This window comes from Anolis sagrei, chromosome 1, assembly GCF_037176765.1.
Source record: "Anolis sagrei isolate rAnoSag1 chromosome 1, rAnoSag1.mat, whole genome shotgun sequence".
In the NCBI taxonomy this organism is placed as follows: Eukaryota; Metazoa; Chordata; class Lepidosauria; order Squamata; family Dactyloidae; genus Anolis; species Anolis sagrei.
In genome coordinates, this window is record NC_090021.1 from 297,893,894 (window position 1) to 297,908,806 (window position 14,913).

Genomic DNA, 14,913 nt, shown 5'->3' on the forward strand with positions numbered 1-14,913 from the left:
ACAACACACCCACCTCAAGTAAAACAACTTCTTATGCTTACTATGAAGGGCATTATTAGAAGCAAGGAAGTATTTTGTCTACATTTCAAAACAGCATGGCATGGTGATCACAACATTTGCTGGTGATAGACTCAGTCCCAATAATACAGTACATGCAATATTTGAAGGGCAATGTGCACAAGTAAAACAATGTTTGAAAGAAAGAAGAGGAATTAACTTCATACATTTAATTCATTCATTCAAAATACTCCACCCCTAAGTATATCAGACCAATTTAAAAAATGTATGCATTTGCTTCTATTTTTGTTAAGGAAGGGAAACAGTCTCTTTGGTATTTACAAGTTCAACTAGACTTCTGCTCTCCTAACTTTAGGATTCATGCTTATGGTAATTAATGGCAGAATGTGAGCCAAAAAACCTACATCTCAGGTAAGGTAACACCCCATTTGAAGGTACTGCAGATCAAGGAAATGGGAATGAATGATTGAAGGGCTCTCTTGGTGGTGGGGTCCATTGAAACAAACAACTACAGTAGCACTTTAAGGGACCTTTAGAAATGTCCAAACCTTGAATTAGGACATTGCCTGGCTGAAGAAATAGACTTTTATCAGTGACTTCAGTAGAAATAGCTATAATGTTAGAGCTCTATCTTTGTAGCTACAACTGATAATGCAAGATTTTGGTTAATGTTTTGCACACAAAATTTTTTTTAAGTCTTAAAATCTCTCCCCCTTTTCTCCATAAATCTCATGGGAATTGCTTTTCCCAATTGAGTGTCTCATTGTGTCCAGACTCCATTTCTCACTTAGAATTAGAAAATGTGTGAGTATGTTTTACATCCCTATTACTCATGAACAGTTAGCATCTGGACTCCAGTCCTCCCCTCACACTCTTTCCCTCAATGGTGAGATGTATTGTGTTTCTATTTAAATTATAGTGTTCATCTGTACATATAAATTAACATATGCATAATTTATGCAAATTTGCCTTCTTCTGCCCTTTCTCCTTTATGCAATTCATTTCTCTTGGCAATGTGGAAATGGCCACCATAGTCTACATGCTAAAATTATTATGAAAAGATGACATGTGGTGAAACTTCTTTGCTGTGGTTCCAAAATCATCCTACATTCCTACATTATTATATTCCTTTCTGGTCTTGAAATGAAATATTTCTTCTCCTCCTCCCACCCCACTAAGATTACAGGTTTTTTAAGTTTCAGAGATATTGTAAAGGCACTGAAACCACTCACCAGCTTAGCAAATAACCATAAAATTATGCGAAAATTGCATATACCATTATCTGCAAGGGTATATTTTTCATTAACTCTGAAACGAGCATACAAGCTCTAGTTGGAAAAATGTAGTGTGATGTTCTTTATTTTTTTCTCTTTCCTTTTTTGTTAGATGGTAAATGAAATGAAAACTTTTCTGAGAGTCTAGGAGGCAGTAAGTATAGTTTTCTAATACCATTAGCTGCTGTTTTAAGGATCCCGGTTCTAAAATGAATGTAGCACTTATAAAAAGTGCCACAAATTGACAGCCTTTGAGCATGAATTCCTCTGTTTTGCTTCACCACAGGAACAGAATGTGTCTGCTTACAGTGGGCATGGGCAAACTTTGGCCCTCCAGGTGTTTTGGACCTCAATTCCCACAATTCCTAACGGCCTACCAGCTGTTAAAAATTGTGGGAGTTGAAGTCCAAAATGCCTGGAGGGCCGAAGTTTGCTCATGTCTGACTTACAGTATATAGCCAGCATACCATAGTACAGTGATGGAGATGTGCCCAGTTAGATATTTTTAGAAGGTAACCTTATCAACCCAAACCAATACAAGCATATTATAAAAATGATATAAGCTTCAGAACACAAACATGTTTTGGAGTTTGACCACTAATCATGGAAACCTGCATGCATGTATACAATTTTAAGTGTAAGCGTCAAAGTAGCAGCTGGTCATGCTATCCAAGGTGCTGAATGCTATCCTCTCAGATATGATTAATACCTTGGATAACTCATGTAGAACCATGATTAAAACTTGGATTCACTGCCTATTGACATGGAAGCCATGTGTTGCCAATGCGACAAAGATACCACTGGTTTCATTTGTTTCTGAGGATATTCTATACGTGAAAGCACTACTACCTATAAAGGTAGGAAACTACTCATTATGAATGTAAGCCAAAGGAGTGTATGAAATTCACACATGTAAGTTTAGAGTTACATACTGATTGTAACTTTGATGCTATATATCAAGAAGAGCAGCTATGTGGTGACAGAGTTGGGGACAAAATTCATTTTATTATGTTTTGAGAGCATTTTCTGGAAAAAGTTAATTTTGATGAAGTTCAGGAGGCTGGCAGGGCTTTGAGAGGAGCAAATATGGTATCTGTGCCACATGCAACTTATGGGCTGCAGGTTACGTATTCAAGCTACCATATTTGCTACACCTAAATACCCATTTAATAAATATTCAGTTGCTATAAACAATGAGTGTCATTCCATTGCCATAAAGCTTATGTTACATGCTGAATCCCTATTTTAATCCAATACTTCCATTCCCATTCCGGAAGCACCTTCACAGTTCATTAGAACCTCCTGACACTAGATATTACTTCCATTCACCATGCTAATTGATTTCCTAGTGCTTACACAACCACTAACGGAACACTAAAGCATTAGCGGAGCAACATAACTTCTAATTTCTCTGTTGGCATTACATTAGATACAATCCAATGGCAGCTTATAACAGAAATAAAACCTATGTGTACTCACTGTTTGGAACAATTGAAATGGAATTTGGAATTGCATAGTTACACCTGCTCACCTATGTCTTGAAATGAACTGCTGGCTAGTATATTTACAAACCAATTCCTGATATGACAGGTAGAGTTTAAGTGGTACTTAAATGCTCATTTTAAATCTTCAAATCTGGGTGTAACTTTCAAAATCATGCTAGCCTTTAAATTAAAATTGTATGACCACAGGATTCAAAAATGTCTAAAGGCCATATAATATAATAATAATGATTATGTTTATATGTTTCCACCACCAGCAAGAAGGGCACTTTAAATAAAATAGAATAATGGCCAAAGCACTTTATACCAGAATGACACTTGGGACCAATTACCTAAAATGTAAACTAACATAAAAATCTATTTAAACCAGTTAAAAAGAAAAAAGGAGAGACGAAAGAAAAGCTATATTTGAAAGACCAGTAATGGATTTTTTAAATCCTGGTGACTGAGGCCCCTTCCACACTGCCATATAATTCAGTTTATGAAAACAGATAATTCACATTATCTGCTTTGAACTGGATTATGTGAGTCTACACTGCCATATAATCCATCAGATAATCTGGATTTTATATAGCAGTGTAAAAGGGGCCTGAGAATGCCTTCAAGTATTCAGTAATTTGTATGTAAAGATGGTAAAACAAAGACAAATCTCTAATGAACAAAAATATCCTCAACTGAGTGAGGAAAGACTCATTTTTCCACTGATTGAGGCAATGGAGAATGTGCTTTCTGGGCTGGATATTAGTAATTTAAATACATAGGAACATAGGACATTACCTTACACTGAATCAGACCATTGACTCAACTATTATCACCAGTTGACTGTTCTGGGGATGCTGTTAGCTAATCAAAGTGTGGTTGTTTATATCAAAAGCATTTCTTGCTTCAGTTTTAATAATACTGAATTTTACTTGGTTTTTAACTATGCAAGAGGTAGTTCATACAGTATTTTATGTAGTATTTTAAGGGTGCAGCTAGCCATTGATCAATGGATTAAATAGTATTTTAATTGTGTATTTCATGTTGTATTTAATAATCTGGTTTTTATGTATTTATTTATTGGTCCTATATGTTAAAATGTATGACCTAAGCATTAAATAAACTACTACTACCACTATCAGCCATAGTTGTCAATAGCCCTCTGGCATTTCAGAAAGGATTAATTCTTAGCCTAATATTTAGATTCCTGCTGCTTAAAAGCACTATTCAGATCCAACCTTCCTTAGCTTTCAAAATCAGTATGTTCAGAGTGATATGGTAACAGATTATGGCAGTATGGTTATTTTCTAATACAGTGAAACCTCAACTTATGAGTGACCCACTTGCAAGTTTTTCAAGATACAAGCTGTCGCTTGGCTCATTTTTCTCTCAGAGTTACGTGAAAGGGATGAGCAACCGCTAGTGTGAGAGCATGCCGCCCTCTATGGAAAGGAGGATGGGAAGGCTTTCGCCATCAGCACCAGAAGGGAAGCCACAAGAGGCTCAGTCCAGCAGCACCACTGCAGCATCCTTCATCTGTGTAACAACATGGCAGCTGAGCAGGAGCTTCTCCTCTTTGAAGAACAGATGCTCATGGGCCATGCAGGAGTGGGGTCCATGTAGAGAATATCAACCCTGGCCTTTTCGATTGTGCTTTCAAGTGGGGTTGGTGTTTGCTAGTTCCTTCCTCCTTCACCTGGAACAGTTGTGTGGTCTCTCATCCAAGTCCAAACCAGGGGTAACCCAGCTTAGTGTCCAAAATCAGGATGAAGAAGAAGCAGAGAATAGGTGAGGAGGCACAGACAATCTCTCATCAGTGTCTGCCTGTCTGGTTTGGGAGGGTGATGATTTTTGTTTCCTTAAAAGTACATTTTTGTATATTATTTGTTATTTTTCAATTATATTTTTCTTTTTAAAAAACATGTAAAGAAAATGGTATGGTTTTTTGGGGGCGGAACAGATTAATAGAACTTTAATGTTAACATTTGCATTTAAATAAGAGTGATTTGAGTTAAGAGCCTGGTCACGGAACACATTAAATTCTTAAGTAAAGGTATTAATGTACACTCCCTCTCACTGAAATTTCAACAAATTTGAGTAGTTCAACAACATAAGTGTGCATCACATAGAGGGGGAAATCATCCAATGTAACTGTCCTGGTTTAATCAAAGCAACATCTGGTACAAGGGTAGGGTCACTCAATCCTGAATCCAACATGCCCAGCTTCTGCTTTGTTAGAACAGGATACCCACACCTAGACAGTTTGTTGTCCTTGTAGCTGTTTTGTGGTTTCACATAATTTCTGACTAAGGCAAAACGAGCACAGGTTTTTCTTGGCAATAATTACTAAGAGGAGATTTGCCTTTGCCTTCCTCTGGTTCTGTGAAAGTGTGACTTGCCCAAGATCATCCCGTAGGTTTCCACAGTCTGGTCTTCAGAGTTATAATAATATTTATTTATTTGATCAGTCATATGACCATTTCAAAATAGAACATGAGTAAAAAAACAAAGCAACAAGGTGAAGACAGCAGACGACCTTCTATTTATAGTCAGAATCTTATTTTCCTGGTTCTTCTTTCAGGAAATCTGCTCTTTTCTTAATAGCTTTCAGAATAAAAAGGCTTACTCTGATTATGCCCTTGCATAAGGGATGTCAGAATATCATTTCTGTTGGGGGACCTGCAGTTGGATAATATTGGATGTAAATATCTGTCTCACAGTTCAGTATATGCTGGACAGTCAATTAAGAAATGTTCAATGTCTTCCACTGTTTGTTCTCCCCAGACGCAGAATCTCTCAGTTCTTGGGATGTTACAGTAGCGCCCGGTTTGCACCATAGTGCTGAGTTGTTCAAACCTAGCCCTAGTATATATTCTTCTTAAGGGTAGAGGAAGCGGAATAGTTAGGTAGTGCTCTAAATGAATATTCCTTTTGTGGGAACCTAAAAACCTTGTGGCTGAAGACCTATATAACAAAGATAAGGAAGGGACCCGTTCTATGGTAATAAGAATGCTGGACACCACTGTAAGGAAGATACTGGCTACCGATGAGATAATGATATTAACGACCGATGCTTTTGGTAGTTTTCGCCGCCACCACCTCAGTTTTGTTGTCTGAGGAAACAAAGGTATGAATGTGTTTCAGGTACTAGGCGCTCAGGCTTCTGGTTCTTCTATAATGGATGCTTTACTCGCTGACTGGACTGAATGGAGGTTTCTAGGCTAGCTTAGTTACGATGGGCTCGATAGACTGAGGCAGACACCAGTTGAAAGTGAACTAGAAACAGGTTTATTAAACTTGATGAATATGTCAACTCTTAATATGAGTGGTACACAAGCGCAATGCGGTTACTGAGGCTTAGCTGGTTAGACAGGTGGTCTTTTCTAAGAATATAGCTTTTGTTTCCTGTGAGTTCCTTGCTTCACACTGTTCACTTCTCTGACACAGTGTGTCCCTGAGATCAGTCCCCTGACTGTCTCACAGAGCAAACAGGCTTTTCTCACTGACCCTCCTATGTACAGTGATCTAGGAACCTTTGCCCTTTCTTTGCTCTAACCACAAGGCTCACTTCAAAAGCTTTCCTTCCCTGTCTAAATCCCACTCAGCTCCCTCTTCTTAAAATCCTTCTACTCTCTGTGCTGTTAAAAACCCTTCTCCCCCACTTGTCAAAAGTGACAGCCTCTTTCCCTCTCACAACCAACTCCTCCCCTTATTGCTGTAACCAATCAGGAGTCGGCTGACTCCTCCCTCTGCCTCCTTGCCTCTACCAAGATGTCAGCTCACTGATTCTTAGGCTTCGGCCTAGCCAGCAAAAGGTTAGATTTATGACAACCTACCTATGCTCTATAGGTCCAGCTAGACCTATAGACATCCCTAATGCGCCGCTTGAGCACTTGCCCTGCCCCCGGACCCAAAACACCCAGAAATTGCATAAGCAGAGTTATAGTCTTCAAAGTTATAGTATGACACCCAAACCACTACAGTATGCTGGCAACTCATAATAATTTACAACAATATTAAATTAAATTCTTATTTTACAAAAGTTAAAATAGAATTAAATAACAGTATTATTTAAGCTGATGAGGAAACACAACATACAAACAATCTACAAACCCACCAAGAAAATCCAACAAATGCTACGTTCAGCAAAGGACAAGGAGTCTACCGTATACCATGCAGCTGTGGACAAGTCTACATAGGGACCACCAAACGCAGCGCCCAAACAAGAATCAAGGAACATGAAAGGCACTGCAGACTACTCCAACCAGAGAAGTCAGCCATAGCAGAGCACCTGATGAACCAGCCTGGACACAGCATATCATTTGAGAACACAGAGAAGCCATTGAAATCCACAAGCATGTGGACAATTTCAACAGAAAGGAAGAGACCATGAAAATGAACAAAATCTGGCTACCAGTATTAAAAAAACTCTAAAATTACAACAGCAAACAGCAGAGAGGAAACAACCAGGCACATCTTAACACCTCTCAACAAAAGATTTTCCCAGGCTCAGCCAGGCCTTCAAATGCTAATGAAGGTGGTCAGTTGAAACATTCACACCTAGCTCCAGCAGAAAAGAGCTCTTTGCCCCACCCCAGCCATTCCACAGATATATAAACCTATTGTCCTAATTCCAACCAACCTCACTACCTCTGAGGATGCTTGCCATAGATGCAGGCGAAACGTCAGGAGAAATGCCTCTAGAACATGGCCCTATAGCCCAAAAAAACCCACAAGAAACTAGTGATTTCAGCCATGAAAGCCTTTGACAATACAGTATTATATTTAAAAAGAAATCATGGTTAAAAACAGTTAAAACACATTTAAAAGGTAATTACTAATAAAAAAAACTATAGTGTTGCCCTTCACACAAAAAGTAGGGGTATGCAAAACGGCAGAAATCTGTTCTGTTTTCGGTTCCATTTTCAGATGCTCTCACCCTCTCCCCATTCCATTATCAGGAAGTTTTAGGGTGGGGGATTCACATTTGGATTCAGAATTTGGAATTCTGAGTTCCATTTTCATTTCAGGAAGATTTAGTTCATTGGCGCCACTGGGGGAACTTGTGAGGTTCATCTTTCTGACAATTCAGATCATTTCACTAATCCACTGATTTTTGTGAATTTAGAAAAGTTTTTACCAATAAAATTTTAAAAAAACTACAATAGGGATTTCTGGTATTTGAAGTCGAAAACAACACATGCCACAAGAGAGGAGGTGATTGGACAGAACCAGCCCTCTGATTGGCTGAGAAACATGATGCAGCATGTGTGGCTGTGCTCACCACTCAGCACCATTGCTCCCACCACAGAGGATTGCTGCTTGTGCTTGCAAAACAAACAAATGGTCAGAATACTAATGTAAAAATTAAGTCAGAATCAACTAATCTTTCCACATTTTTAGCCAAAAGATTAGGTGGTCCATTTTTAGTTTCAGGAAGGCTCTGAAGGGGTCCTTCCCAGTCTGTTTCCAATGGCTCAGCTGCTGGATCTCCAAAATGATCTGAAATCTGAATTGATTAATGGAATTTCTTGCACCCTACAAACTACTGCTACAAAATTAAAGTTTAATGAGCCTGCTAGCCAATTGAATTAAAGAATGGAAACAGCTAACCAGATTCATCATGGAAGTGAGTTCCATAATCTAGGAACAGCCAAAAAGAGGACTGTCTCCCCTGTCCTCACCAAACATGCCTATGAAGGTGGTGGAGCTCAGAGAAAGTCCTTATCAGCAGATCTCATAGCTCAAATTGGCTTGTATAGGAAGATGCAGGCTTTTAGCTCATCTGAACCCAAGCCAAAAAGGACTTAAAGGTCAAAACTACTACTTCAATTTGTGCACACATTCACGCCCACAATGGGGGGATGTACAGAGAGGTACCAATTTCTGTAAGCAGTTAACTTGCTTGTGAGCCTTCACACTTAATGAAGTTTTGGACCATTTTCAATCCACATTTATGTTTTACGTTTTTGTTTCCTTCATTGTGGGATGAGTGTGTGATTTGTGACATTTCCCCCACTGCTGCTTTTCCTCTATCAAGCAGAAGTGTATCAAAAGGTAATGTTTGCTCAGTGAATCAGACATGAATAATATAAGCAAGGGACGAGGAATCTTTTCTGAATTGTTTCTCAGAGACACGACTTAAGTTGCATTCAATAGTTGCTCTACTCATAAGGAAAGTGTTGCTAGTTGTGTAAGGTAAGACTACCAATTTTCACTTAGAATTGAATCTACATATGACTGGGATAAAACTTGCCTCTAGCCAAACAGAGACTGCTGGCTGATATCTATCCCTGCTTCCTATACGGCTTCAATAGCTGTGCTGAAAGAGGCTTTAGACATCTCACAAAGGCATAAGGCAGTGGTTCTCAACCTGGGGTCCCCAGATGTTTTTGGCCTACAACTCCCAGAAATCTTAACAGCAGGTGAAATAGCTGGGATTTCTGGGAGTTGTAGGCCAAAAACATCTGGGGACCCCAGATTGAGAACCACTGGCATAAAGCGATGCCCACAGACCATTACATATCCATATTGCTCCACAGTGTCCTCCAGCCCTTACATGTAACATTTAGGAACATGGGGGCTAGAGATAGATAGGCTGAAATCAGACAGTCTGCCTAGTGCAAGAGGGAAGTGGTTTCTGTTAGCATAAGGACACTACTGGATTGGTTATTCTTATAATATATTTTAGGAGCTGGAGAGATGAGAAAAATAAGTCCAATGATAATTGGACTAGTCCTGTAATCTCTATTAGTGGGAGACCTACAAAGTTTAGAAGAGAAAGGGGAGTGTTGTTTATTTATTTATTTATTTATTGCTTTAGAAGCAAATTGAGAATTCAGTTATAATGTACAAAAAACCACAAACAAAGTTAAAAACTTGGCATTATGCTAAATTTCTTTTGACCAGAAGCTGGACACTTCAAATGCATCTGGTGTCGCTGTAAGAAGGTCCTCCATTATCCATGCAGCAGGGCTGTTATTACATTCCACAAGAAATATTCTGCAAGAGATGACTAAAATAGTACTGAAATATATAAAATGTGCTGCATGTTTTCTTTTTACAAATGATGCATAAAATGAATTGGAACTTAATTAACTGATATGATGAATGCTGGACTTGGGGAAATTGACTGAAACCTCATCTGAGGTGCATATGCAAATACACTTTAAAAATACCTTTAAAAAAAAGAGGCAGTCCCCAAGCAGCTAAAGAAACCTGAATGTGGACCCCAGTCCTGCCCCAACTGTGAATGTCCTGTTTTCTGTCCTAACCTGGCCTGACTACACGACTGTCCTTTTAAAGATGCTGGCATCCTTATTTATTTGCCTTCCCTAATGTCCATGTGGTTTAGGCAGCATCATGACAGATCTATGAGATTAGACAAAAGTACAATCAGTTAATTTGGCTTAAATGTCTTTTTTTGTCAGATTGACACATTTCTGACATCAGCAGTGTTATATTTTCTTGGTATCTCCTTACATTAATATTTTTAACACTTTATTAATTCTGGGAACTTATTTCATATTGCCTGTCATATTCTATTTATTTATTTATTTATTTATTTATTTACTTTGCTTATATACCGCTGTATCTCAAGCCCGAAGGCGACTCACAGCGGTTCACAAACAGTAAAAACAGTAGAAACAGCAGTGGTTCCATACACCATATAACAACTGACAACACATTATCCATAAATTACCAATAAGCAATTACAATGCACAATTATTACAAAAAACAACCGTACCCAATCTTCTCATCATCCAAGCGTAGTCCAGGTTCGTCGTCCATTGTTCCATTCCTATGTTCCATTACCAGATTGCACTAAATTACTCAAACGCCTGCACAAACATCCAGGTCTTCAACTTTTTGCGGAATACCATTAGAGATGGTGCTAGTCTAATGTCCGTAGGAAGGGCATTCCACAGCCGAGGAGCCACCACCGAGAAGGCCCTATCTCTCGTCCCCGCTAGCCGAGCTTGAGAAGCAGGCGGGATCGAGAGCAGGGTCTCCCCGGAAGATCTCAAAGTCCTGGTGGGTTCATAGGCAGAGATGCGGTCAGATAGGTAGCTTGGGCCGGAACCGTTTAGGGCTTTAAAGGCCAATGCCAGCACTTTGAATTCAGCCCGGTAGCAGATCGGTAGCCAGTGGTGTTGGCGCAACATGGGGGTTGTATGCTCCCTGCGCTCCGCTCCTGTTAAAATCATGGCTGCCGAGCGTTGGACTAGTTGGAGCTTCTGAGCTGTCTTCAAAGGCAACCCCACGTAGAGAGCGTTGCAGTAGTCTAAACGGGATGTAACCAGAGCGTGGACTACCATGGCCAAGTCAGACTTCCCAAGGTACAGGCGCAGCTGGCGCACAAGCTTTAGCTGTGCAAATGCTCCCCTGGTCACCGCCGAAACCTGGGGTTCCAGGCTCAGCGATGAGTCCAGGGTCACACCCAAGCTGCGAACCTGCGTCTTCAGGGGGAGTGCGGCCCCATCCAACACAGGCTGTAACCCTATGCCCTGTTCGGCCTTGTGACTGACCAGGAGTACCTCTGTCTTGTCTGGATTCAATTTCAATTTGTTCGCCCTCATCCAGACCGTTACAGCGGCCAAGCACCGGTTCAGGACCTGGACAGCCTCCTTAGTAGCAGGTGGGAAGGAGTGACAGAGTTGGACATCATCCGCGTACAGATGACACCGTACCCCGAAACTCCGGATGATCTCCCCCAGCGGCTTCATGTAGATATTAAACAACATGGGAGACAATATTGAGCCCTGAGGAACCCCACAAGACAATGGTTGTGGGGTTGAACAGGTGTCCCCCAACAACACCTTCTGAGATCGACCCTCCAGGAATGACCGGAGCCACTGCAAAACAGTACCTCCAAGACCCATCCCCGCGAGGCGTCCCAGAAGGATACCATGGTCGACGGTATCGAAGGCCGCTGAGAGGTCCAGCAGCACCAACAGGGACACACTCCCCCTGTCGAGCTCCCGGCGCAGATCATCCACTAAGGCGACCAAGGCTGTCTCGGTACCATGTCCCGGCCTAAAGCCAGACTGTGCCGGGTCTAGATAATCCGTGTCTACCAAGAATACCTGGAGTTGTGAGGCCACCACACGTTCCAAGACTTTGCCCAAGAAGGGGAGATTGGAAACTGGCCGATAGTTGTCGAATTTAGTGGGGTCCAGTGATGGTTTCTTCAACAGCGGTTTTATTATAGCTTGTTTTAAGCTCGCTGGAATCTTGCCTTCCCGAAGGGAAGCATTAACCACCACCTTAACCCACTCAGCCAATCCCCCTCTGGCCTCCTTTAGAAGCCAGGATGGGCAGGGGTCCAGGATGCATGTGGTTGGCCTCATTCCTCCAAGTATCTTGTCCACATCCTCGGGTTTCACCAATTGAAATGAATCCATCAAAACTGGACAAGCAGGTGCTCGTGTTACATCCTCAGAGACTGCCATTAACATGGTATCCAGACCAGAACGGATCAAAGCGACTTTGTCTGCAAAGAACTGAGCAAAAGCTTCACTGCGAGAAGTTGAATCATCAGGGTTCCCACCTTGAGTGGTGGGATTTAAAAGGCCTCTGACAATTCGGAACAGCTCAGCCGGACGGTTCTTTGCAGACGCAATAGTGGCCGCAAAGAAGGCCTTCTTTGCGGCTTTTATTGCCGCGGCATATGCCCTTAAAAAGGACACAAACCATTTTCGATTTGGCTCACTCGGATCCGAACGCCACACACTCTCTAGTTCCCTCTTCCTTCGCTTCATCGCTGCCAGCTCCTCGGTGAACCAGGGAGCTGGTTTAGCTCGGCTACTTGAGAGGGGACGTTCCGGAGCGATCGTGTCAATTGCCCTAGTCATCTCCCCATTCCAGAGAGTGACCAGGGCCTCGACAGGATCACCTACCGAGGCGGCGGGAAACTCCCCAAGAGCCATCAGGAATCCATCCGGATCCATAAGCCTCCTGGGGCGGACCAACTTAATGGGTCCTCCACCTCTGCAGAGGTTAGGGGGCGCAGTGAGCCTAAATCTGACCAGGAAGTGGTCGGTCCATGGCAACGGAGAGATGGTCAGCTCCTCGACCCCACCACCTTCCTCCCATCCCTGGCAGAAAACCAAGTCCAATGTATGTCCTGCACTATGAGTGGGGCCAGATACTTGCTGGGACAGCCCCATGGTTGCCATGGCCGACATGAAGTCCTGAGCCGCTCCTGAAAGGGCCGCCTCGGCATGGACATTGAAGTCCCCCAGCACAAGGAGCCGCTGGGATTCCAATGCCAGGCCTGAGACCACCCCCGCTAGCTCAGGTAAGGAGACTGTAGTGCAGCGAGGTGGGCGGTACACTAACAGAATCCCTATTCTGTCCCGGTCACCCAACCTCAAGTGGACACATTCAAAATTTGTTGACTGCGGGATGGGGGCCCTGGTCAGAGGGATGGAATCTCTATAGACCACTGCGACCCCGCCTCCCCGCCCTCCGGATCTCGGCTGGTGCTGCACGGAAAAACCTGGTGGGCAAAGCTTCTCTAGTTTCTATTCTATTCTATTCTAGTTTCTATTCTAGCTTCTCTCTAGTTTTGAAAAAAAAATGGGTAGGTACAACAGACAATATTTCAAGAGAGTGCAAAATTTGCAGAATGCTCAATACTCAGGCATTCTTTAAGTGTCCACCCATGACCTAAAATATGCATTGGAACCAATGTAGTCTTTGGGCCTTATCTCTCACCGTACCTTCACTACGTGTATTCTCTAAAATAATATGGCAATTCTCTTGCAGTTAAATGTTGCAGGAAAAAGTGGATCTGGGATCAAGCCTCCAGAGAAGAACCATACAGCAACACATACTGGAATTATGTGCAATGACTATTGGAATGACCTGGATTATGATTGTAGATAGCATAGTTTTATAGTGATTGTAATGTTTTTAAAATGTTTCAATGTGTTTTAATCTCAATCTTATTTTTAATTCAATTTTATTTTAATTGTATATTGTTGTTAAGGCATTGGATTATTGCCTATCTGTAAGTTGAGTCCCCTTAGGGGTAGAGAAAGGCAGGATATAAATATAGTAAATAAATAAATATCCAACAGGGCCAGAGTCTTGTATGTGCCTCTCATGATGAGGGATAATTATGTCCAATTAATGTATTAAGAAGCCCATCAGCATGGTAAAGTTGTTTGAGTGCTGGACTATACCACTGGAGACCAGGGTTCAAATCCCTGTTCAGGTATGAAACCCATTGGGTGACCTTGGGCAAGTCACACTCAGACTAAGATGGAGGTAATGACAAACTACTTCTGAAGAAATCTTGCTGAGAAAACCATTGTGACAGGATTGCTGTAAGTCAGAAATGAATTGAAGGCACACAAAAACAAAGTCAATCGTATTTATATTTCTTGAATCAGTATGCAAAGGGAAAAAATTGCCACATTCTCAAACTTTTGTAATGCAGTTCTCTGACAACAAAAAATATATTGAAATATGTGGTATGTCAAAAGAATGTCTACACAAAAACTTTAGTTTCCAAGTGTACAAAACACTGCTATATGAAGTAAGCAGGACTGCAAAAAAATTTATACAACATTGTGTATGTTGGGGGAAGCACATAAAATGCAGGCAACATTGATGCAGAAATAGGATGGAACAAATTTAACACTGGAGAAGCACATATTCATCCATCCATATGTACTATGAGAAGTACATATTCATCCATCCATATGTACTACAGAATTAGCAGATGGAGTAAAGGATGTTGTTCTGTCAGCAGTGTTAAAGTAAGATTCAATTGCAATAGTGCAGTCAGCTTTTATAAATGGAATAGTGAGGCACCATCTTTGGCACTTAGTGAAGTATCTTCCAAACCAGAGTATATCATTAGAAATTGAATAGATGGAGGAAAACAAATTAAAACTTAATCCAAATAAGACATAGGTGCTCCTTACAAGTTGAAAGGCAGATCAGGGGATAGAGATTCAACATGCACGAGATAACATTATATCGTATTTGAAGACACACATTCTTAGTTTAGTATATTCCTGGATGCAGACTTGAGCCTAAGTGTTCAGGTTTCAGTGGGAGCCAAAAGTGCATTTGCACAGATAAAACTAGTACAATAAGACCCCTGCATCTACAGGGCATACATACCT

General features: G+C 41.3%; 1 long non-coding RNA gene across 1 annotated transcript; it reads left to right on the forward strand.

Annotated features, from left to right (window-relative positions):
* Positions 1-278: 278 nt before the first annotated feature.
* On the forward strand, positions 279-4,596 carry LOC137095961 (uncharacterized). Its single transcript, XR_010909106.1, has 3 exons — positions 279-429; positions 1,405-1,446; positions 4,167-4,596. It is a non-coding gene; the product is annotated as an uncharacterized lncRNA (long non-coding RNA).
* Positions 4,597-14,913: the final 10,317 nt, after the last annotated feature.